We start from the raw sequence: 24,329 nt of genomic DNA, 5'->3' as shown, positions 1-24,329 counted from the left end.
GAAAATCGATTTGAATCAGATTGTGGTCCGTGACTAATGTTGAAGACTCAAGGATCGGAGGTTCGAAGTTCGAACCCCACTCCACTCCAACTTGATCTCTATTTTCTAATAGCGAGTTATTTATAACTCGTTGAAAATGGCCACCAAAATTGAAATATTTAGGTATACGAGTATTAAAAGAACGCTAAAAACTCTGTTTCGAAAAAAAAAACTACTAGTGTCACGGGCTCATAAATCAGAGGTTCAAGGTTCGAATCCTACTCGCCCACAACTTGATACCCATTTTATAAAAGTTATTTATAACTCGTTGATGGCCCCCAAAATTAAAATATCTGAGTATATCATAGAAACGCAAGTATTTATTCTTTAAAAAAATAAATGAATAAGAAAATAAACTGAAACCTGGATGGGTGTTTTAGACTCAGTGGCTACGGTCACGTAAAATTGTTGCAAAATAAAATCTAGTAAAGAATAGTCTGTCTTATGCTGTAGGAATTTGTTGGTCCGTGAACCTTCCATGGCAAAAACCATGTACGTGAGATATTTGTTTGATGGGTGACTTTTCACTGGAGTATTTCATAGTCTCTGGACTAGACACGAATCGCAAGACTTGCCTTTTCATATTAAATGATCAAGATACTCTATACTGAAATACAAATGCAGTGCCATATCCTTTTCTTAAAATCAAAGTACCTGTTTTATTTTCAATCTCAAAAAGTATGACTATGCATCACTTTTTCGCTCTGAACTCAAGTGGTTTCGTTTTAATCAGGGCATAGACTTTCAATCTCTCTCACTTCTTTACAACCCTTGCGCTCCAAAATATCTTGCTGAGAATTTTATTTACCTTTTTGACCATGGTTTTTCGCTTCGCTTTTTGCAGGAGAGAACACTTTCCATTCCTTGACGAAGCACATAATTTTTCAGCTATTCCTTTTTCTGTTTAAGGTGCTGGACTTGAGCTACCTTTTCATATAAAAAATGCACCTTCTCTAGCCACCTTCACGAAACGCCTGAAACATTAATATATATCCTTGGAATCCAGACCTCCCAGTATTTTATTGTTTATTTTAAATAGATATTTTTAATCCCTTTTCTTTCTTTGGTTCATTTTTCTCCCGCCCTCCAAACTCATTATCTGTTTTTACATTCCTCATCCTTTAATATGTATGGCATAGTGTACTGTTATTTAAGTTAATATGTGCAAGTCTTATCTCCTTTATTTTATTTATTTTTATTTTTATTTATTAAAAAAACAGTGGTTATTTTTAATAAATTAGGTTTTTTTTCATGAACGTTATGTTTTAGTTTTTTAGTACACATTTTCAACCAAGTCTTCTTTAGACCAGTCTGTTTTTTAGTTGGCTGAAAGAAATTACTTTTAGCAATACGTCCACCAAATAACTTATTTAAGGTACTTGCAGATTTAAATAACGATGAAACAAATGAAATAAAATTCAAGCTATCATTTTTAGATTTTTAACTATACATGCTTTCGGTCAATATCATAATCTTACAACTAAACATTCAACAATAAAACATAAAAAATATTTAACCAAATAATTCATTTAAAAAAATGATTTATAATTATTTAACTAAGAATTTTTTTTAAATCGAAAGCGTTACAAAAATATTTCAGTGCAATAAAAGGGTATTCAACACGGTTTAATTTTTATCGGTCTGTAGATGCACATAATACAGTGAAAGTGACAATTGCGTTCATTGATTTTTGTACAAGTTGTTCATTTTTATTAAATAAAAAATTTATTCTTACTGTCACGATTTTTGTTTTTACTGTTTTAGGATTATTTTTATCGAAGTGTACGATGAAAAAGATGCACCATTAGTCAGCCTCGTGGTGGAGTGATCAGCGAGTTTGCCTGCCACGCAAGAGATCTCAGGTTCGATTCGTGACATGGTTGGTACGAAACAATTATTCAAGAATAAGTTTTACATTAGAATATTTTATAGTCATTGAAATGGCACCTGAATCAAAAGACGGGTCATCTTATTTTCTTGTCATAAAAAATGACCAAGATTCTCGCGATTGGTGTACCAATGTAGAGCCCTATGAATGATAATGGCGATTGAGTGGATTTCTACTGTACCATCCGATTCGGGAAAAACAAACCCTTCCTTGTAGGAATCATGTTCTTTACTCGCAGGGAATTTAAGGGTCGAGGAAATGCTTTATTTTAACGGGAAGCTTGGGGCGGCAATTAAAAAAACAATGAAAGAATAAAAAACAAGGGCACGTTTTTTAGCGTAAGATGTCACGAGGCCCAATTGTTGTAATGAATCACCGTTGAAGATAAAGAATATTATTAATTATCTAACTTTCCCCCTTTTTTCGTAAACATAAATTCGATCGATAAAGAAGAAATACGAAAGCTTTTGCTTTTATTTTTCATATTTAAACAATGATAAAGAATAAAAATGCTCTCACTGGGGTAACCCGTGCCAAATACGCTTAACAAATTCACATTTGAGGATACACATATACTGTCGGCGCATTTGCCTACCATGCGAGAGGTCTCGGGCTCGACTCCCGACATGGTTGATATGAAATATTTATTTCAAAGGGTGTTTTTACACCAGAATATTTTATAGTCCCTAGACTGGTGCCTGAAAGGTAAGGCTGATCATCTTACCTTGTGATAAAATAATCTAGATACGCTGTGATTGGTGTACCAATGCAGTGCCCTATGCGCCATTAGGTGCGGAAAGGGAATGATGATGCTGGTTATGAATATTAAAAGAACACTTAATATACAGAGAGAAATTACAAAATGTTTTAAACATTACGTATTAATGTTTATATTTCATTGCTGTACATATTATATGTATTATAAAACGCACAATAAAAGAACAAAAACATAACATAAACTAAACGTTTGCAGGAGCAGGTGATTCAATATTGGTTTGGGCGAATGAGACAATCCGTTGCAGTTCTACCCACCTGCTCTATCCATTTTATGGCCTTTTTGAACATTTTTTCATTACTAATTGTTTTAATGGACAGTGATTTGATTTTGACTTTAATCGTGCGATTTTTTATTTTAGGTTTTGTGCTGTGTTGTTTGTTCTTGTAAATTAATCATATGTCGCTAACGTCGGGTGACCTGACAAGGTATCAGATAAAGAAAAATAAGTATATTCTCCATGCACCCCTGCCCCGCCCCGTTCAGTCCCTTCATAAGTGACGAAATTAGTGTAATTTGGGTGTCTAGCATGATGAGGTAACCAAAAAAATTTATTAAAATATAAGAATTTTATGAAAAAGTTGGCAGATTCCTTTATTAGCAATGGATGCGGGAACATTAGAATATTATGATATTTAGGAGAGATATCAAAGCCAGTATTCAATATGTATTAAAAATTGAACATGTCATTGCAAGTACGTCTCAAGTAATCAAACAAACGCAAAATTGGAACGGGAGCCGCCATGTTGTCTAATGTGAAACACCTTTTCATTAATAAATATGTAACTTAAAAAAATATTCAACTATCATTTCCTTGGTCTGTCGAACTAGTGTTAGTGACAGTTTCACATGCAAATATGTTTAGTGGTGTAGGGTTAAAATCATCCCCATTTCAATACGGAAACTCAATATGTCGTTATGTACTTACGGCTTAAATGAAGACGATTATCCTCTTACAAATATAATTAAATCATTAAATCACCGTTTGCTTAAGGCCATAGCATTTTAACATTTTCAGACCACATGCTTTTAACGGTCGCCATCTCAGTCGCTATTTATAGCTTATTCTAATTCATTTAAAAAGTCCTGAGGCAGATGGTCCAGTCTTAAATTACGACGTGTAATTATTCCTAATCTTCTCGAAAAATAAAATTAGTTTGCCGAATCGCAAAAACCAAAGTAACACGTGTAACATACTTTGTAATTTTCAAATTTTTTGTGGTATGTCATTTTGATTCCATAGAATAAAATTCTATTTCGAATCAAAATTATTTTGTCTACTAGTCTGTAAGCGCCATAGAGCGTTTGTACGTTTGTTTATAGCAACCACAAATTAATCAGGAGTTCACGGTGAGTTCTGAAAAAATATGATTACATCAAATCACCGACACAAGGATGGAAGTATTAGATTATTTCGAAGCGTTGTTATAATATTATGCCAGTAATTATAAATAATTATTTTTAAGTTTGTCTATATAACAACTAAGCGGACGTGAAAATTTCCATAGAGTTGAACACAATTAGTTAAAGGATTGTTGTTGAAAGTATAGTAATAAATATATCAACAAAATAAATAAAAAAGTTTATTTATTTATTATTCAATGATTTTAGAAGCCGAAAAAGTTCTTCTATGTTTAAATAAAAATCTCTCCCATGTCAAAAAAAAATTGGCTTTCCATACAAAAAATATTTTAAATTAAAATCATCCTTTTAATATGGCCCAAGGATGTATGCCTTTTTTTGTTACAACATTTTAACAAAAACATATTTTTGGCATTAGATCTAAGGTCACTATTTACTTTCTACAGAAAACATTTGAACACATACCAGACTTACGAGGTAGTTATTGGATCTGATTTTTAACAGATTAATGAAGGTAATATTTTTTCTTCTCTAAACTGAGGGAAAACTAACGTATTAGTTCATGCCATGACTCCAAAGCTTTCATCTTTATTTAGTATTTTTACCAGTATTTAAGTGGAAGTAAAGTTTTATAGTAATAATTTATTGACGTTTATAAGTGATTTAATGAATTCTATGAAAATAATATACTCAACTAAACGAATTACTTGTTTGTTTATTGGGGAATCAAACAGCCTGAGACAAAAAAGTTATAAGATATTATTGTGTCAATATTCTCAAATATTGCTACTTTATATAGGTATATCTGCCATCTTTCGCAAGATTTGCTGGAAATCAAATAACAAAGATGCATTTTTCCAAGTACCTACACTAGGGATTTAAAATGTATTTAAATTTTTTTATAAATTAATACATACTCACAATATGTCACAAATAGCACTTCAGTTCTTAGAAACATTTTACTACCACGTGACTGAATAAGTAAATAATTATTTGACATTGAATTCAAAAACAAATTCGCTGACTTCCTAGAAATGATTCATATACTGAGAAAAAAACTCTCAATCTAAAAAATACATAAAATTTCACACCTAACAAAATATACTGTGAAGCATGCTATCATTTCTGTAGTGTTTCCTCTCAGTCATATTTGACACCTAAGAATTAAAAGGTGACATTGTAAAAATGGGTTAAATATCATTTTCAGAAATTAAAAAAATAATATTGTGAATAAAATACCGGCGCCCGACGACAATTTGATCGAGAAATTGTAAAATAAATTTCAAAAAGTATGTTTATAATTGCTTTCTTGTAACCAAGCAGGACTTACAGATTAAGAAATATTAAAGAAAATATACCCAATTAAGAACTTCAGCCCTACGAGAAATCCGATACAAAAGTGTTTTCTTGCGTGCGGTATAAATTAGAGCATTAAATTGAACGGTAAAATTTCATAAAAATGTACAAAAAAAAATATTTTAATAAAAACGCACTATATTGAATGACGTCACTAGTTCATATAAATCATTCAATGATATGAGAGCTTTGAAGGATATCCGATTTGGTCACCGTAAATGAACCAATCGGAAGAAATGTCATAGAACAACCTCTGACGTCACACGCGGAGTAATTTTAGAAATACAAAACTTTAAATCTATCTATCATCTGAGCTGCAAGCAACATGACTAATTTCAGATTTTTTTTTTTTTTTTAAATATTCACTTATTTATATTTACACTGTTTTTTTTAATAATAGCTGTCGGTTTTAAAATAAGTATATTTTCTCTACGTCTTTAGTATTATTTTTGTTTTTTTTAATTTTCAGAATATTGCAAAAAAATAACGAATAAAAAAGTGCCCACCCGAAGAGATGATGTATTCGTTTTTTTGTGTTCCTAATCATGAGCATTGAACCTTTTTAAAAAAAATAATAATTTAGAACAGGTGTGTCATCTTTCATCATTGAATCCAATGAGAAAAGATTTGCACAATTTGAGGCGCTTAAATTTAGTTTTACGTCACTACAGCATCAAGCATCGGTGGTTCAGTGGTAGAATGCTCGCCTGCCACGCGGGCGGCCCGGGTTCGATTCCCGGCCGATGCAAGTTATTTTTATGCTTGATATTTTTTTTTATTCGTTTAACTGTAGAAGTATTAAAAAAAATTAATCACATGATATTATCTAGATATTTTTAGTATTTCAACACATCATAATTTATGTCTTAGCTTTACTTTTAATTTGATGTCTTAGCATTTTCGTGTTTTGTATTTATTTATTTTCTTGTAAAAATAACTCTTTTACTAACAACTATTATAACACTTTAACAAATAACCAACGTTTTAAATTAACTGGTCTAGAGCTCTTGAAAGATAAAACACAATTTTAAATCAATTTTACAAAATTCTTTTATGTTAACCCTGTCGGGAATCAAACCCGAGACCTCTTGCATTATAGGCAAACGAGCCGACCACTAATTAGACCACGAGGCATACGATGAGCAGGTATCATTATCATCATCACAATAATTTCGTGTCCGCTCTCTATTTGAAGTATGTGTGCACAAACAGCCTCCAGGCTGCCAGCTCCTGTCCATCTTTTTATGCCAGACGCTTCAGACGACAAACAATCAGAAGCGGACGTCCTGAACGTCGAGAACCTGATGCCTTGTAAAGTAGGCAAGCATGGTATAAAAGGTGTAAGTAAAACATGCACTTGTGGATACTAAAAAAAGCACTTCCGGGATCCCTGGATGATCGCGCCAGCTATGTTATGTATGCTTTTTGAGCATAGAATTTGACCATACAACCGAATACGGGACGCGGCTAAACTGATTCAGTATGAGGCATAGAAGAAACATTCACATTCACATTCTGTCACTTCTTCGCCTGTTTATCTGAGAGAGCTCTTCCAACCTCGATCAAACATGGACTTTCTCTTCGTTCTAGCAAACAGAGACCACTTTTAATACCCATCTAGCGCTCTATTTTTTTGGCCTCCTCTTTTACAGTAGTGTCTCTTCGATTGTGGAATAATCTACTATTTAATATCAGAGGCGCTCCCTTCACTTTATACTTATTTGAATTATATCTTTCTCCTTCTTTCTTTCCCATCCCCTTTCCTCTCCCCAAAGTATAATGTAGATTTTTAGTTAATTTTTGTTTAAAATTTTGTATAAAATTATAAAATTCTGCAAAATTACTTAAAATATGTCTATGTACTTGTAATTTTAGTAGAAAGAAAGAAATCGCCTTAAGGCGCCCCTTCTTATATGTATGAGTAAATGTATGTAAAGTGTTGAATAAATAAATTAATAAAATAAAATAAATAAAACAATTTTATTTTTAACCACTAATTTTTATTTTTTACCGACCGGTTTCAAAGCAAACAAGTTACGTAACCTTGACAAAGAAGCTTGTTTGCTTTGAAACCGGTCGGTGAAAAATAAAAATTAGTGGTTAAAAACAAAGTTGTTTTATTTATTTTATCATAATGAATAACCACAAAGTTAGTGCTTTAAATATAAACTTTAAATAAGTGAATATTCACTTTTATAAATTAGACTGCACCGGAACTTTTTTTTACAGGTTCTGAAATAACACGGGACAACAATTCAATAAATGAAAAAATGAAACATTTAATTAACTATGTGCAATAGTTATATAATTATAGTATTCGTTTTAGCAATTCCATTTTTTTTACTCACTAGGCGCCGGGGGGTATGAATTATTTTTGTAACGATTTCTTCGAGAACTTTCTTGTTGTGTTATGTTTTGTAATAAAACCAAGATACAAAAAGTAAAATGCACATATTTGAAAAAAGTATATTGAATGATTTTTACGCTTGGAAACCTATCCCACTATTGTTTATTTTTTGGCATTCTTATTTTACACGGGAATGCGTGGAACGTATTCCCCGTGTAAAAAGAAGTTCCGGTGTAATTTTTATTTTGTTTGAAAAATTTTAATTGAAATAAATTTGTGATAAAATAAATATTAAACAACCATGTTTTTAACATAATTTCAATAAAGACAATCGATAAAAATTTCTTCTTGTTGAAATTTAAAAATAAAATTAGCATTTGAGAGTCGTTTACTAAAGCATGTGGTTTCAAATTCGGATGTTGGTTTTATATTTTTGTCCAACAACTATGGCCCTCACATAAAGAAATGTAGAAAAGCTCAAATGCACATAGCGATCTATGGGAAAAATCCATGCTTGGTATAAGCCTAAGAGATAAAATAAGAAATGAAGAAATAAGAACAGAACTAGAATAACGGATATTGCGAATCGCGTAGCAGGACTGCAGTGGCAATGGGCAGGACATGTTGCGAGACAAGACCCAAAAGATGGACCCCTAAAATTTTAAGATGGAGACCTTGGGAGAATAAGCGAGGCGTCGGAAGACGGAAGGGGGGGGGGGGAGTTTGTTTCACTGTCAACCACATGGCCATGCCCCTCTCGCTTCTCCTCTGCCGAAGTAAGCAACCATTTGTTTTTTAAATATTTTTTTTTTTAAATTTCTGCGTTCTAAATTTTTTTCAAATATGCTAATATGTCTTCTTGCCCATACTGATCATCGTGGTTCCGGATGTGACAGGGTTTAAAAACACCCTGTATATTTATATTATTACCAATGCAACCAACCAACGCAAATGTTAACAATTATACTTTTCTAACTTGAGTTTCTTATTTATTGATTTTTTGGTTACATTTACTGTTTAAATCTTTTGCATAATTTATAAAAACTTAATTAATCTTTTTTGTTCGAAAATTGTTGTTTTTAATGCTTTTATGTATGACTGTATGTTTTTTGAATAAAATAAAATGAAAATGAAATGAAATATATATAAATGTATATACCCACATATATAAACATACAAACACGTACATATGCATCCATGCACACACACACACATACACCTAACATATAAAAACAAGGGTGTACAAGATATTAATCATAATCCAGAAATATTGCAAGCATTGTCTCCTTATAATTACTTGGGAAATGTCATGTTCCAGATATTAAGATGTTCTGCAAATTCATTAAAATGTGAATATCTAATTTTATCATGTAACGTTTTGTGTGTTTTAGTTTATTGGATGAATAGCGTTTGACCTTATCACTTATCACCAGTAGAATTAGATGATTCACCAGCTTTGTATGCGTGGGTTGGTATTACAGACTGCTTCAAAACAATTTTCCTCCCAAAAAACGTTTCAATGTCACAGCCGCCATTATGATAATTCATTAGCATTTTTCCAGGAATGATGGTCACTGAGACAAAACAACAGCCCCAAGCTCAGATTTAACTTTTAATTGAATAACTACATAATTATATATGTAATTATATTTAGAAATTTCAAAACATTTTATCAGAAGATAAATAAATTAGAAAATGAATAGTTGCTTTGCAACATCGTCCTCATCTTTCATCATTATTTCTTCCGCACCCAATTTGGAATTCGCGTTACATTTCAATATAAAAATGAATAATGAACGAGACGATGGGACGTATCAGCGAAGAATGGATCGTTTGCCTTCAGAAAAAAAAGTCGGTGCATTCACTACATTTTCTTGTTATCCTTGTACATCAAGTTAAATAAATGAAAAAAATTAATAAAAAATGTATTTTAAAATTCAACATACCGTATTTTGCGGGACGATAAGATGCATCGGACCATAAGATGCTCCCTAATTTTTTATTGAATTTTCAGAGTTAAAACGTGCGTCTTATATTCTAAAAATACGGTAACGGTTAATGCTTTACTTCTTCGTTTTCACTCCCAAAGCACTCTCTTAAGGCTGTAGTCTGGTTAAACGCACGCAAAATGAGGAAATCATACGAGTTTGCTATTTTAAAACGCTTTTTTTTTTAATCGTGCAATAATAAAAATAATAAAAAAACATAAATGAGATAAGTACAATATTTTTTTTAAGTATTTCTGTTAAAAAATATACTTAAAAGTTTAACGTAACTAAAATATAATTACTTTTAGACCGGCAGATTACGCCATTTCAAATTAAGACCTTTCTTAGGTATCTGGGATCTCAATAAGGACTAAGTATTGAATCAAAATTTGCCGTAATAATTTGAAGATAATCAATTGAACATGAAAGTGGCCGAAGCAAAATTGAAGGTTCATTCCGTTGACACTTTATCTACCTAAATGGATGTTTTTTTTTAACAAAAATCATCGCCATCCCGCGAAACGATGCTATAGACCCAGCATCCTTAATCTCTTTTGGCAACTCATTAATAATTATAATATTTGGCTGATTTATCACCTCAAGGGCGCTTTACAATTGTAAACCTAAACTTACATTCTAACTAAACTAAAGTGATATATTATATTTCCAGATTTAAAATTGAGGGGTATGAAAGTCTAAAGAAGTGGGATTTTAGTTGGGATCTGAACTGACTGGGACTGTCGATGATTCGTAAGTTTGAAGGCAATTGGTTCCAGGCAGAGAGGCCGGCGGCGCAAAAGCACGATCTCCAAATCTAGTGTTTGGGGAGCGCCGAATTTCGACAAGTTTTCCTCTTCCTGAATCAAATGATGACCTTAGAGTAGATTTTCTTTGACATGTATTTTTCCTTTCTGATACAGATTGTTTTGAGTTGCCTGGATTCTTGTTTTGTGAAGTCTGAAACTTTCACCCTAACCCCAATCCTCCCTGGTAGGATAGCGATGAAATTTCGTCATTACGCTGAACATCACAAAATATGTATTCGGGAATTGTTTTTTTTTTTTTTAAATTGAAATATTAACACTTCAGTATTTAAAATGATTCTTTGCTTTACCAAAAGCATGTTTAGTACCGTCAACATATGTTGAATTTTTGTATATCATCGACATCTCAATATTGTCCCCATTCCAAGAGAACACAAGTTGAAATGTGTCAAAAACAATTACCTTAAAATTTAGATTAGGTTTGATATATATGAACAGTAAACATTATTCTCTACCATCCGTTTCAAATACAAGAGTTACTAGATACTCCACCCTGATGCTGCAAAAAATAAAAAATAAATACAACCTTCCAATTAAATGTGTACTGTTTATGAAATTTGTTCTATTGGTCTGTATAAATTGGTTTTGTTTTTTATGATTATTTTAGTTTTTTATTGTTATTATTATGTTAACTTATTTAAATAGCTAATTTAAGGCAGGCTTCACATTTTGTAAAATGTTTCCCTCGGCACGGGACACCGGACAGTGAGGGAACATTATTCTGTATTAAAAAAAAATACAAACAATGTAAAAGTATAAATAAATAAATATCCCAAACTAAATAATATTTCCGGATACGTGCTAATAACCAAACCGAATCGAACCTAAGACCTCTTGCGTGATAGGCAAAAAGGAATGGCCCACGCTCAGACGCTGAAGTCTTTAAAACATTTTAAGATGTATTCTTCTAAAACGTATATTTGTAATTATATTTCTATGTCAAGAATATATGTATGGAAAAATAAACTAATTTAAAAAAAGTTTTAAGTTTGTTTTTAGTTTTTTTTTTTATTTTCGATCATTTTTATAGTATACAATCAGGTTTGAGAATACAATTAAGTTAGTTGTCTTCCGACTAATTGCATGTGGGAGATAACTTCTAGAAAGTTAGTCATTCGTGTCTGTTGCAGGTTAACTGGATTTCATTGCCAACGAACTCATTATTCCTAGCGCGAAGGTCACTCCCAGCGCGGGGCCAGCGCTCGCTCACGTCACACTTTACTAGGAAATACGATATAGTTCTAATTACTTCCTACACATTATACACAATTGCCCTACCGACCGGTCATGAAACACTGATATTTTGACACATTTTTTTTAGTTGACGTCTTTCCAAAAGACGGAGAACTTTTTTGAGAAGGAAAGCTTTTCAAGAATTTTATAAACAAGATTTGCATTATGTTGTCCTTAAAATAAAATTTATATTAAACAAGTTCTTTAATTAAAAACATTACCCGTAGAAGATTGCTCACACATTCTACTTTTAGTAGTGACTAAAAAAAATTTAAAAATGGAAAATCCGACAGATGCAGAGACTAAGTTATGTCCAGTTTATTCCGTTGTTTTGTTTTGGCTGTCACTGCAATAAACCCTGCTTCACACAGATAGAATGTCGGAAATAGCAATAGGGATTTATACGATGTGATGGCAATTTCAGGGTATTCCGCCATGACTTTGATCAATACCGGCAGAATTGTTGTCTCAAACGTAGTTTTAAGGCCATCGTCATTTGCAATCTCCAGCAGTTGCTCTATTTTGAGAGGCTACTTTTTCCTGTTTTGAAGTTAAAAATGAAGGAATTATCAACATAAACTATTTTATACGTGATAAAACACCCAAGAACACTTTCGTCGTAAAAAATATTTTTTTGACTAAATAAAAATATGAGGTCCACTTTGTTTTAATGCAAAAAACATCAGTTGTACTAGATACGCAATTTTAATATGTACTACCATTTTGAAAAAAAAAAATATCTTACATTGAAAATTCATTATAAGTTGCTCATTTGATTCAACAGTCATGATGTTTTGGAAATCGCATGGCCACAAAATCTTGTTTCCTAAACATTTCGTTCAGTTTGACTCCCGTGGATTATCATTTAATAACTCTCCCTTCCCTGAGATGTGTAGCTAGTCCTATGTTATACATTTACGTATCAATAAAAATAAATTTTGCTTAAACAATTAATACTCATTACTCATTAGGAACAGAAAAATCATTATTTCATAAATAGGAGATAAATCACCAATAGAATGTTTACCAAAGTAAATATCAACAACAGAGTAACGAATATATAATTGTCTCACTCACTCTTTATGTCTCACTTTCGATATTACAGGTATATTCCGGAGCAAGAGATACAATTTGAACATTTGAACAGAATGAACGTCAAAGTTGGCAGTGCTTCTGCCAAATGCCAGTTGGCCAGCTAGTAGTTTTACGGATTCTGTTAGGGGCGGTTCTTTTGCCCGTGCTGTGAGCATGAACTTATGTTTTTTTCATGTTTTTAGCTATTAGATAAAAAATGTTTTCACTTTTGACTTCAACTTTAAATAAGTTAATTTTTATTTTATTTATTTTTTATATTATAGTCTAAAAATAGTACAAACATTATAATATGTTTATGTCCTTCATTAAATAATACATTAATTATCAACATTTCGAATCTTTATGTACTAAGAGGGTGCATTAAGTCATCTGTCTTTACATATTTAAAATATTTTTAAATATAGGTAAAAGATGTTGATTCTAAATTTTTACCGTGCCTAGAATATAGATCATTCTTTCAAAGCCTTAAAAAAAATTGTGGGAGAAATAATGCGTTGAAAGAATAAAAAAGCTTTTAATGCGTAATTCTCGGAACTTGTTTGAATGACTAAATGCATTCTGTCAGTAAATCCTCGATATGCACACATGAAAGTTGCCTTTTAAATATTGTTATTATTTTTCTGCATGTGTATGTTTACATTACACAGCACCGTAACGTTAGGATGTTTTTGGTACAGTATGGTGCAGCAGGAAATATATAAGCGTTATCCTCGTACTCATTGCCGTATCTATGTAGTCTGGGGATAAGCAAGTACATGCGATGGTTCAAAAAATAAAAATAAGTTACGTATGTGAATGTGTCGACTGTCGACCAGGAAAAACATTTTTTTATTTTCATTAATAATGATATAAAAATGTCAATGACACTACGAAATAATGAAACGATGGTGGAATACACTATAAAAGACCTCAAAGATTGCCTGCTTCCATTACGTACTATGAAAACTCATGTAATAACAAACATTATTAGGTAATCTTCGGTCTCGACAATAAATTTGCCTACTTGGCCTTGGTATCACTTGGTAACAAAAGTGTTTTACATGTATTATGTGTAATACGTAATATACTCTTTTATACATGTGTGAGTGGACAGCAAAAAATACGCATTGAGACGTGTGACGTCACATGTTATCATAATAAACAAATGATGAAGAAGATCTTCAATCCGGTGAAGCTCAAGGTCAAATAACTTGAACACGTTGATGATTGCTTTTTACTCCTCATTAAAAGTAATAATTAATCATGGAATTGTGATATTGTAATTATATTTGTGTGTACAGAAGAAAAAAGGCTCACAATACGATTCAATATTTTACGCCTCCGTTATTTCTCTTTCCACACGCAGCGGTACTTAAGGAACATCAAATGCAGCGTAATATCTCGATCATCAGTACGTGAACATCAGTTCTACGCTTCACGTGGCAGCCAAGGGCTGCTATTCCAAATACTCTGGCGGCTGTAGGGAACGCTTTTACAGCGTGTATTTAATACGTGAATAAAAAGCGTTGTCAACGGCCGCGAGATGGTTGAGTATAAAAATCCGGGAACAATTAAATATTGCAGTCAAAGTAAATATATTGCTTTTATAATACCAGGAAAAAAAGTCAATAAAAAATTCCATTAACTAAACAATCATTTATTCAAAGAGGGCGTATGCATGGCAGTAAAAAAATATAATCAAAGTTTATAATGAGTTAGAAACTACCTTGAATATATCTTCTCTTCAAGACCGTCAAAATAAATCCGACCTTCTAGTCCTATTTAAAATTCTCAACTTACTCATTGATGCGCCTGAACTACTGAGCTCAAAAAAATTCAATATCCCAACTAGAAACCTCAGACAAAACTTATTCTTTCGTACCGATAACCATAGAACTAACTATGGTTTTCATTCCCCTATACCCAGAATTCTTAGGTCTGCCAACAAACATACCAGTCTTGATTTCTTTGATAATAAGTTGTCTTTTTTCAAACGATCACCGAATCAAATTAAATTATAAACACCCCTCTCCACTTCCACAAAGTCTACTATATACCACTGAGTCTTTCTACTTTTTTTATAATAATTTTCTATGAATAAATATGTCTTAAAAATGTCCATTGGGCGTATGTATAAATAAATAAATAAATAATAAGCTTCCCAAAGAAATAAGTAAATAAACTCTATTAAAAAAATTGCCGGAGTGTTGAAGTGTTTCAAATAAATAAATGTTTGTATAAATGAATATTTGGAAGATGCAATAGAATAGAATTAATATACATAAAGTAAATAAAATTCATGTAAGTTCACTATATAATCTTGTATAATATCTAAACTTTTTTATTTATTTGTTTTTTTTTTTCAAATTTATTTTTTATTTACGAGTTCATTGAAATGAGTGTTAAATAAAATACACAATTAAATAATAAGCATAAATTTAAAGAGGTAAGGAGCGTTATTGGTTCATTGTTATGTTATAATATAACTTATATGTAACAATTCTTCAATGTATGCTATGGAAACGTTAACTTATTAACCAAAGGAATTTAATAATATGAATATGAAAGATCTTAGAACTCACGAAAACTTAGAATCACGACCCATAAGATTCACCTGAGTACAGCTGAATATAATCCGACACATCCCGACCGCAGGTTTCGGACAATTTTTGGCCGAAACTTGAATCGATCACTAGATATTGTCATTTTTCCTCACGACCATATTGCAATTACACATATGGTGTCAAATACTGTGTTAATTTACTTGTATTAAATTCAGTTACAGTAATCTATTTCCACTTAGATATTTTATAATATCAACCTCTTAACATGAATTTAAATATTCATTATCATTATTCTTAAAAAATACTAACTCCGATGCCCTTCTTACAAATCACCAAAATATTTGTTCAATGAGAAATTTCAGCCCTTCGGGAAATTGAATACAATAAATGTTTTCTTAAGGGATAAACATTGAAGCAATTAATTGTACTGTAAAGTTTCCTGAAAATCTACGAAAAAAATAATAAAAAATATTTTGATGAAAACGAACTATTTTTAACGACGTCACAGTTTCCTCTGAATCAACCAATGATGAGAGAGTTCTGGAAGATTTCCGGTTTGCTTGCCATGAATGAATCAATGGACAGAACTGATCGAGAATAAGCTGCCGAGAACCTTCAACGTCACACACGAAGTTATTTCACAAATACAAAACATAAAAAAATCGTAACGCTGATAATACGATACATATTTTTTTCTAATTAAAATGGCTTAATTTAATGGTCTATTTTCAAATTAAAAAAAATAAAACTACTGAACTTCCTCATTACTGCAGAGTAGAACCACCTTTAAAGAAATATTTTATGTCTACCCTGCCAGGGATCGAACCCTGCAGCTCTAGCATGGTTGGCCAATCCTTCAATCCCTACACCACGAGGCAGACTTATCTCTACTCGATTCCTTTTTTCAGAATTTTAACCTTAGAATAGCCATCGAGTCGAAAACACTCGTCTAGGATTCTGGCTCTATTTCACACGCGGAACTGTATTTAATACTGATTCCTTTTTTTTGTTTAAAATAATTAAAATATGATGTTTAAGTATATTCACAAAGGAAACTTTACTAAGCTTTAGAGTACTTGAGTAATATGGTTACTGAAAACAAATAAAAAAATTAACACTGTACGACTGAACACTGTACAGTGTACAGTAGGGTGGGCTGATACTATTTTTTTCCGAATTTTGAAATGAAAGGGGTCTGAAAAGTCGCTTTTTGAATTACTTAGAATACAAAAAATTTCAAAAAAAATATTCGATACTACTTTTGGCCCTCAACCAGAGCTTGAAGTTTTCGAAAAAGTCGATTTTTGGCGCTAAACCGGCCTTATTAAATAAGCATCTAAGGGCGTGAGTTGCACTTTGTTTTATGATAAATGGGTAGCATGGTTTTAATGAGCCATTGTTTTCGTCAATATTAGCCAGGCGCTCAACGGAATCAGTTCCACTGCGTGTAAACTTTTTGCATTTCGGTAGTTGTAAAACGTGTTTGAATTAGTAATGAGATTAAGTTATATCTTTACTAACAAAAAAATAATTTTATCAATATAGATAAATTACAAAATGTTTAGACACTGATAAACTTCAAACCTCGGCTGAGGGCCAAAAGAAGTATGAAATATTTTTTTAAATAATTTTTACGTTCAATGTGATTCAAAATGCAACTTTTTAGACCCCTTTCACTTTGATGTCTAAAAAAATAAAAAACTTCATACATCATCGGCCCACTCTACTATACAGTCTTTTTTATAGCAAATTATTCTAGTGAGGTAATCTTAAATTAATTTTGTATCCATTTTTAATACATAAAAAAAGTATTGTAATAAAAGTGTTTGATTATTTATATTTACATAACCACAAATCATATAAGGTTTTTTGTGAGCATTATATTACTAGAATTCTTGTTAATGGAATTAGCATCCAAGTTTTGTGGGACAAAAAAATCATTTCGAGTACGTATTCAGAAATTTAAACTAAAATATATGTGTATAAAGCTCAAGCCATTTGTGTAATTTATGAATGACTATCGATAATCTAATCGATACACTGAACTAGAATGTTTCATATGACAATTTGAATCATATAACAAATAGACTCACGAAATTTTAACAGCTGCACGCTATGACGCTATAATACGGTTTGCACCTTCGTGTATTTCATCGCTTACATTGTAAGCGATACAGGGTGTTCTTTAAACCCTGTCACATCCGAAATCACGATGGTCAGTATGGGCAAGAAGACATATTGGCATATTTAAAAAAATATTTAGAACGACGATTATTTGTAAAAAAAAATATTAAAAAGAACAAATGGTTGCTTACTTCTGTCGGGGAGAAGCGAGGGGTGCGCGGCCGCGTAGTTAGCGGTGTGTCAGACTCCCCCCCCCCTTCTCGTTACGCTCCTGCAGAAGTTAGCAACCATTTGTTTTATTTAATAAATATATTTTTAATTTCATTCGTTCTAAAAATTTATTTTAATGTGCCAATATGTCTTCTTGCTCATTTATGCTTAGAAAATTTACGTGAAAGCATTAAATAATTCAAAATAGGACTCCAATTTTATTTCTGTATACATGAAATCGATGATTTGATTATTGATAAACTATTTTCATTCAAAATTTAATTTACAGAAAAGGTTATATTAGATTATTACTTCTTGCAGCTACAAAGCGCATGGACGTTTGGAATCCTAGCCCCTCACGAAAGTTAAGTGCTACCCGAAATCGTATTTTAAAATTGTTTTCTTAGATATACAAGTAAATGCGATTTCCTATTGTATGATGAATTTCTTCAAAAAAAATCATAATTTTTATTACACACACCTACGTCGTCATTATTTACAAATTAGTAAGTCAATAAAAAAGATACATTTGACATTAGTAAAACACATTTAAGCGAAACAGGTGACGCAGAGTGACGTCACGAGTTAAAATGATGCCAGGAAACGGAGATTTCCAAAATCGAGAATTGAATTTGGTAGTCTAGGCATCTACAGGGCTTATGACCTGCTTATGGTTGGTTTGAGTTGTCACTTTACACACTGTGTAACATTCACCGTTCTGCCTATATTTTAACACCTATATTTCTTCAACTCTTCCATCTGCTGATGCACAAAAATTTAGACAAACTCAAAACATTGCTGATGAATCCACCTTGTCCAAGAAGAAAAAAGTAAAACAATCGCACTTTTCCCCTTTCATTTTATCTTCTTTCTCTCTCTTCCTTTCATTTTTCTGTCTCTTTCATACAATATTTTATAATATTAAAAGCAAGGTGAGTAATTATAAGTTAGTTTAATTCCTGACGATGAGGTAGTAACCTTGAAGCCGGTCTAATCATAACTCTAAATTAAAGTGGTTTATACAAATTTATAAACATATGTGTAAAATGTCATACAGCAAAGTGAAAAATGTTTTTGAAAACAATAATATTTACAATATATATTTTAAAGTAATTCAAATTGATCAAGTTAAAGAAGGAATCGTATGTTAGAAATACCACATTGTAAAACGAGGCTCGCAGAGACATGTATATTTTATAGGCCCAAAGCCGTCTAACCAACTGCGCCACGGCGCCTGCCTTCCAAACTTTCAAAATTTTCTTTTTTTTAAAAAACACGCACTATCCTGGATTTGAACTAAAGATATAAACTCTTTTTTTCATTGATATATTTTGTTGCCCTTTAATAATAAGGAATATTTTTATGTTTTTAAAAAAAAAATATTTCCTTCTTCAATTACTATAAAAAAAACGTATAATCTTTTACAGAATGTTTTATTTTCTCTTGCTTATGTTACACAAAAATATTATATATATTATATACTGTCTATTTATTATAAGAGCTAAAATTCATAAACATTTTCTTGTCAACCCACGAACAGGCCATTGATTTGTGGGATTTTTTTGTTTACTATTATTACTAATAATATGTATTTCATTGCTATGTAATTATCCAAAAAAAAATTGAATACTCTGTTTTACCTCTTATTTATGTTGTAAAAAAAAAACAAAAAAAAATAATAATAAAAAATAAAAAAATGTTTTCGGGCGTTGCCTAGTATGTTGGTGAAATAATTCAATCAGGTGAATCTCACACACATAAATAAAGGTTTTAGCTCTTTAACTTCACACACATCAACATATGGAAAAATTGAAGGAATAAAATTGTTCAAATATTGGCAAAATGGTGAATGTTACACAGTGTGTAAAGTGGCCACTCAAACCAGCAAATGACAGGTCATAAGCCCTGTAGATGCCAAGACTTCTGTATTCCCTCTGAATTGTTCTCCAATTCTGTTGTAATATGTTGAATATCTTATTTTCAGAAACACATAAACAGGAAATTAACTGAATGGATAAAAATACAGTTCTGTGTATGAAATAAAACCATAACTGTGGGCGAGGGTTTTTGTCTTTGGTAAAATTCTTGAAAAAAGTAAACCGGCGGAGATTAGACCGCCACACAGTGTAGTGTTTGGCGCTCTCGCTTACTATTCGGGTTCAATTCCTGGCAGAGACAAATCGTGTTTTTTATTTTGAAGATGATTCACGCAATATTTCACTGTCCACTAGCCGTCTCAGAAATTGGAAAGGATGATGAAAATATTATTGGAATATTTAATGGGTAATGGATATGTTCAATATGGGAAATTCGAGACGATTATTGATTTGCTTGTCGATAACCAGGCTTATCGTCGTTAGAACTTGGTGGAACCATTTTTATCGGGTTTTCTACTGGAAAATAAACAATAGGTTATGGAATTAATAATATCGTTTTCGATTGCGGATATTGCTCGCCGAGCTGTAATCGGCCGGTCCGAAAATAGGACCGACTCTGTATTTCACGGTCGCGCCCGCGGTACAAGGCCGGGCCGTGCGTCAACACGCTGATATGTATATATGTATATATGTACATACTTGTAATACGGACTTACGTAACGTGAACCGAACCGGGGATTTGACCATAAAAATGTTCAAAGTTTTTTTTATATTTTTTATTTTTATTTATTAAGGAAAAAAAACTGTTGTATAAGAATACAAACTATAAAAATAGTACATACTTCCAGTTAAAGTTTTTCACAAATATAATGAGAGAACATTTTACACAAAGTTGTTTTTTCACAAATATGTTTTGTCGGCCTCGTGGTGTAATGGTGAGCGCGTTTGCCTACCATGCAAGAGGTCTCGGGTTCGATTCCGGACATGGTTGATTTGAAATATTTATTTAAAAGGGTGTTTTCACACTAGAATATTTCATAGTCCCTGGACTTGTACCTGAAGCGTAAGACTGATCACCTTACCTTTATTTAACAAAATTGATTGAGAGATGCTGTGATTGGTGTACCAACCCAGTGCCCTATGCACCATTCGGTGCGGAAAGGGAATGATGATGATGATGACATGTTACACAGTAAAGAGAAAAATAATGTATTATATAAGATAAGAGAAAAAAAAGAGCTCGTAAGAAGGTTAAGGGATGAGGAAATAGAGTGGAGGAGTGGAGAAGAGGGATTTTCATAATATAGTTGACCAATTCAAAATTTTAACATTATAAAATAAACATATTTAAAGGAACATAAACTTATTACACACTGACAAATGTTTAATTTTACAGTGTTTCAGAAAGTTTTTTTTTGAAGTCACAAAATTTTATATTTAAAATATCTAAATGGGGACAAAGTAAATTAAATTTCGAGCAGCTACGATAAATAAATGAGTTTTGAACATAATTTTTTTTGGGCAATGAATTATAAAAAAAAAATAACTTGTCGTGTTAAATGTATTATAAATTAATTACTTTTTACTATAATTTAATGACATGAAACCGATAGCTATGAAGCTGATAGAAAGCTAGATGAGATGGTATGGTCACGTCGTCCCGTCATACGTGGAGATGAGCTAAACTCAACCCTCAATATCCCAGCCAAACCTAGAGGTACAGGCAGACCCCAGCAATGTGGTGGTCTACTATTAAAAAGACGTTGGCAGCACAAAATGTTTCCATTGTGGCAACCCAGGACATAAGATCCTGGCGTTTGCGTACAAGAAGGGCAGACCCTGGATGAACCGAGATAGAGGCAGGAAAAGAAGAAGCAAAATTAAACCAATATTTTCCATTTTCTTGAACTTAAACTTATTTGAAAACTTCTATATAATTTGTTAGTAAAAATGTGACTTATTAAAAAAAAAAATTATAATAAATATACATAGTAAAAATTGTAATTGTATTCCATAAAAAGGCTGAATGGTGCAAAACAAATATATAAAAAAAATACGTAATAGAAATAACTGATAAGTACTTATAGAAAAAAAAAAAAAAACAATTTAGTGAAACGTGCAATGTAGTAAAAAAAACGTACCATAGGAAAAGAAAAAAGAATGACTTGTAATATAAATGGCGTCTATCTGAGATAATCATTTTGTAAATTCGCCAATTGCCAGACTACACCGGCTCGGAAAATAGTATGGAGAAAAAGATTAAAAACTCTTACGGCGATAAAATCAAAATAACTTACATTATTCGAATGCTTGAAAAATGGCTCAGACATTTTTTATTTTGATTACCTACACTTAAATAATTCTTACTGTAAACATTTTTTTTTGCACAAAACTGTTATAATTTTTCAAATACATTAAACGGTGTACTTACCTACTTTTATGTCGTATTTTATGTTTATTCATGTATATCTGTAGCATAATGTAATTTAATAATAATAACAAAAATGTTTATTAGATACCTACGTTTTAATTTGTTACCACCATCATCATCATCATCATCATAAGCCGTCTCTAGTCCAATGGTGAACATAGGCCTCCCCCTTTAGTCTCCATATCTCCCTATCCTGAGCTCACCGCATCCAACCACTTCCTGCAACTCGTCTTATGTCATCGACCACCTTCTACTTTACGTCTGACGACACTTCTTCTACCCGTTCTGGGTCGCCATTCAAGGATTTTTTTGGTCCATCTAGAGTCTGTAGTTCTGGCCATATGACCAGCCCAGCTCCATTTCTGGTTGACAGCACTGTGGACCACATTGGTGACCTTTGTTCTCGCTCTAATTCATCTATTGATTTTTCTGTCTTTACGAAATACCCAGCATTCTCCTTTCCATGGCTCTCTGTGTCACTGATAATTTGTGTAATTTTTTTTTCGTGAACACTAAAGTTTCACAGCCATATGCCAGTACAGGGAGAACACAAGCATCAAAAAGTTTCTTCTTTGAGTAATGTGAATACTTTGGAGATTTTAGGATTTATGAGAGCTTACCAAAGGCAGCCCATGCTAAACCTCGCCTTCTTTCTTATATATACCATTAAACGCTTGAATTAAAATTGTATACCTTTTATTTAAATGCCCATTGGACGTAAACAAAAAATAAATTAATACATTAAGTAGGCATCACTTTATAATATAGGTATATAAAAAATAAAAAATATAACTTTGATTCTATATTATATTTTAAATAGAAAATCAATGCAATATTAAAAATAAAACTACGAATCGGTAATAAAATATAAATAAATAAGGAATGAAATAATATGAAAAGCTTGAATAGTGCAGAGCAAAATTTACCATGACATTTAAAAATAAAAAAAATTGTTTTGAATAGCTTATTTTTTTTATTTTTTTTTTTGCACCACAACAGGCCAGGATGCCCAATTACAGTGGTGAATTACATCACAGAACACCCAGGCTTGAGAAAAATCTAATTTAAATTTTTGTGTTCTCACCGGGAATCGAACCCGGAACCTTCCGTGCGTGAGTCAAGGGTCTTGACCACTACACCACGGAGGCCGCCTAAAGACAAAAACTATCTACTATTGACTTATTATAAGGACCTGCTATTGGCCGGTTTAAATAATCACTATAAATACTGCGCAATCACAATTCTGCCTATGATTCCTTCATATTTGTGGAGATGTCTGTACATATTATGTTAATGACGTTTTTTTTTGCAATATCCTCATCGAAAATGAAGTAAAAATAACACTATTCTCCAAAAAAAATTACGCAACACACTCATAATATAATTTATGTTGGTGCTGAAGAAATTATCAGTACATAAATGTTATTGCACGATAACGCACACACACATATTTCGCAAGTTGATAATTTATATCTTTTGCGGAAAAAAATTCGCTGATAAGTCAGACAATACAGTATTTTTTATTACATGTAGTGACATATAACGTAACGTCACGTATACACGTACATATAACGTAACGTCACGTATACACGTACACACACAATCACAAACTAACACATCTTCTATGTATGTATTAATAATATTATTATGATTCAAGGTCATTGTCTTTCTTAAGCTGCGTTCACACTAATTTTTAAAAAAATATTTTTTTTGTGAAAAAAGAAATATTTGCTTTCTTATGATTTACCCAAATATTTAATTTTGAAGGCCATTTTCAACGAGTTGTAAATAACTCACTATTAGAAAATGGGAATCGAGTTGGAGTAGAGTGGGAATCGAACCACAGACCTTTGGTCCGTGAGTCCGAGACACTAGCCACAAGACCACAACCCGATCTGAAAAAAAATTTGATATACAATGATGTGTTTTAAAGTATTTTATTACCGTTTTCCAATCGTATTGTTGTGTATTGTAGTGACTCACGTGGAGTACTTTGGTGATTTTATTCCTGTCTAAAACAATAGTAAAAATTTTACTATTTGTATTTTTCTATTTTTATTTTGTATATTGTTTTGATTATTTTGTATATTGTTTAACATGTTAATACGTGTTTTTGATTTATATATTTGAAAAAATAGTCTACAGTCAACTTTATAATGCTGTCAAAAACACTATCATCGAGAACCAACATGGTTTTGTTAAATTTAGATCCGTCACTTCTAATCTTGTTGTATTTT

At 31.8% G+C, this 24,329-nt stretch overlaps 1 non-coding gene across 1 annotated transcript; it reads left to right on the top strand.

The window, feature by feature from the left end:
* Window positions 1-6,097: 6,097 nt before the first annotated feature.
* Window positions 6,098-6,168, top strand: TRNAG-GCC (transfer RNA glycine (anticodon GCC)). Its single transcript has one exon. It is a non-coding gene; the product is annotated as a tRNA-Gly (tRNA).
* The last annotated feature ends 18,161 nt before the right edge of the window (window positions 6,169-24,329 follow it).

Source organism: Micrasema longulum, unplaced genomic scaffold, assembly GCF_059751315.1.
Source record: "Micrasema longulum isolate JH-2025_06_02 unplaced genomic scaffold, ASM5975131v1 h1tg000217l, whole genome shotgun sequence".
NCBI classification, from domain to species: domain Eukaryota; kingdom Metazoa; phylum Arthropoda; class Insecta; order Trichoptera; family Brachycentridae; genus Micrasema; species Micrasema longulum.
The sequence above is the reverse complement of the archived record's forward strand: the minus strand, read 5'-3'. Positions and strand labels throughout refer to the sequence as shown.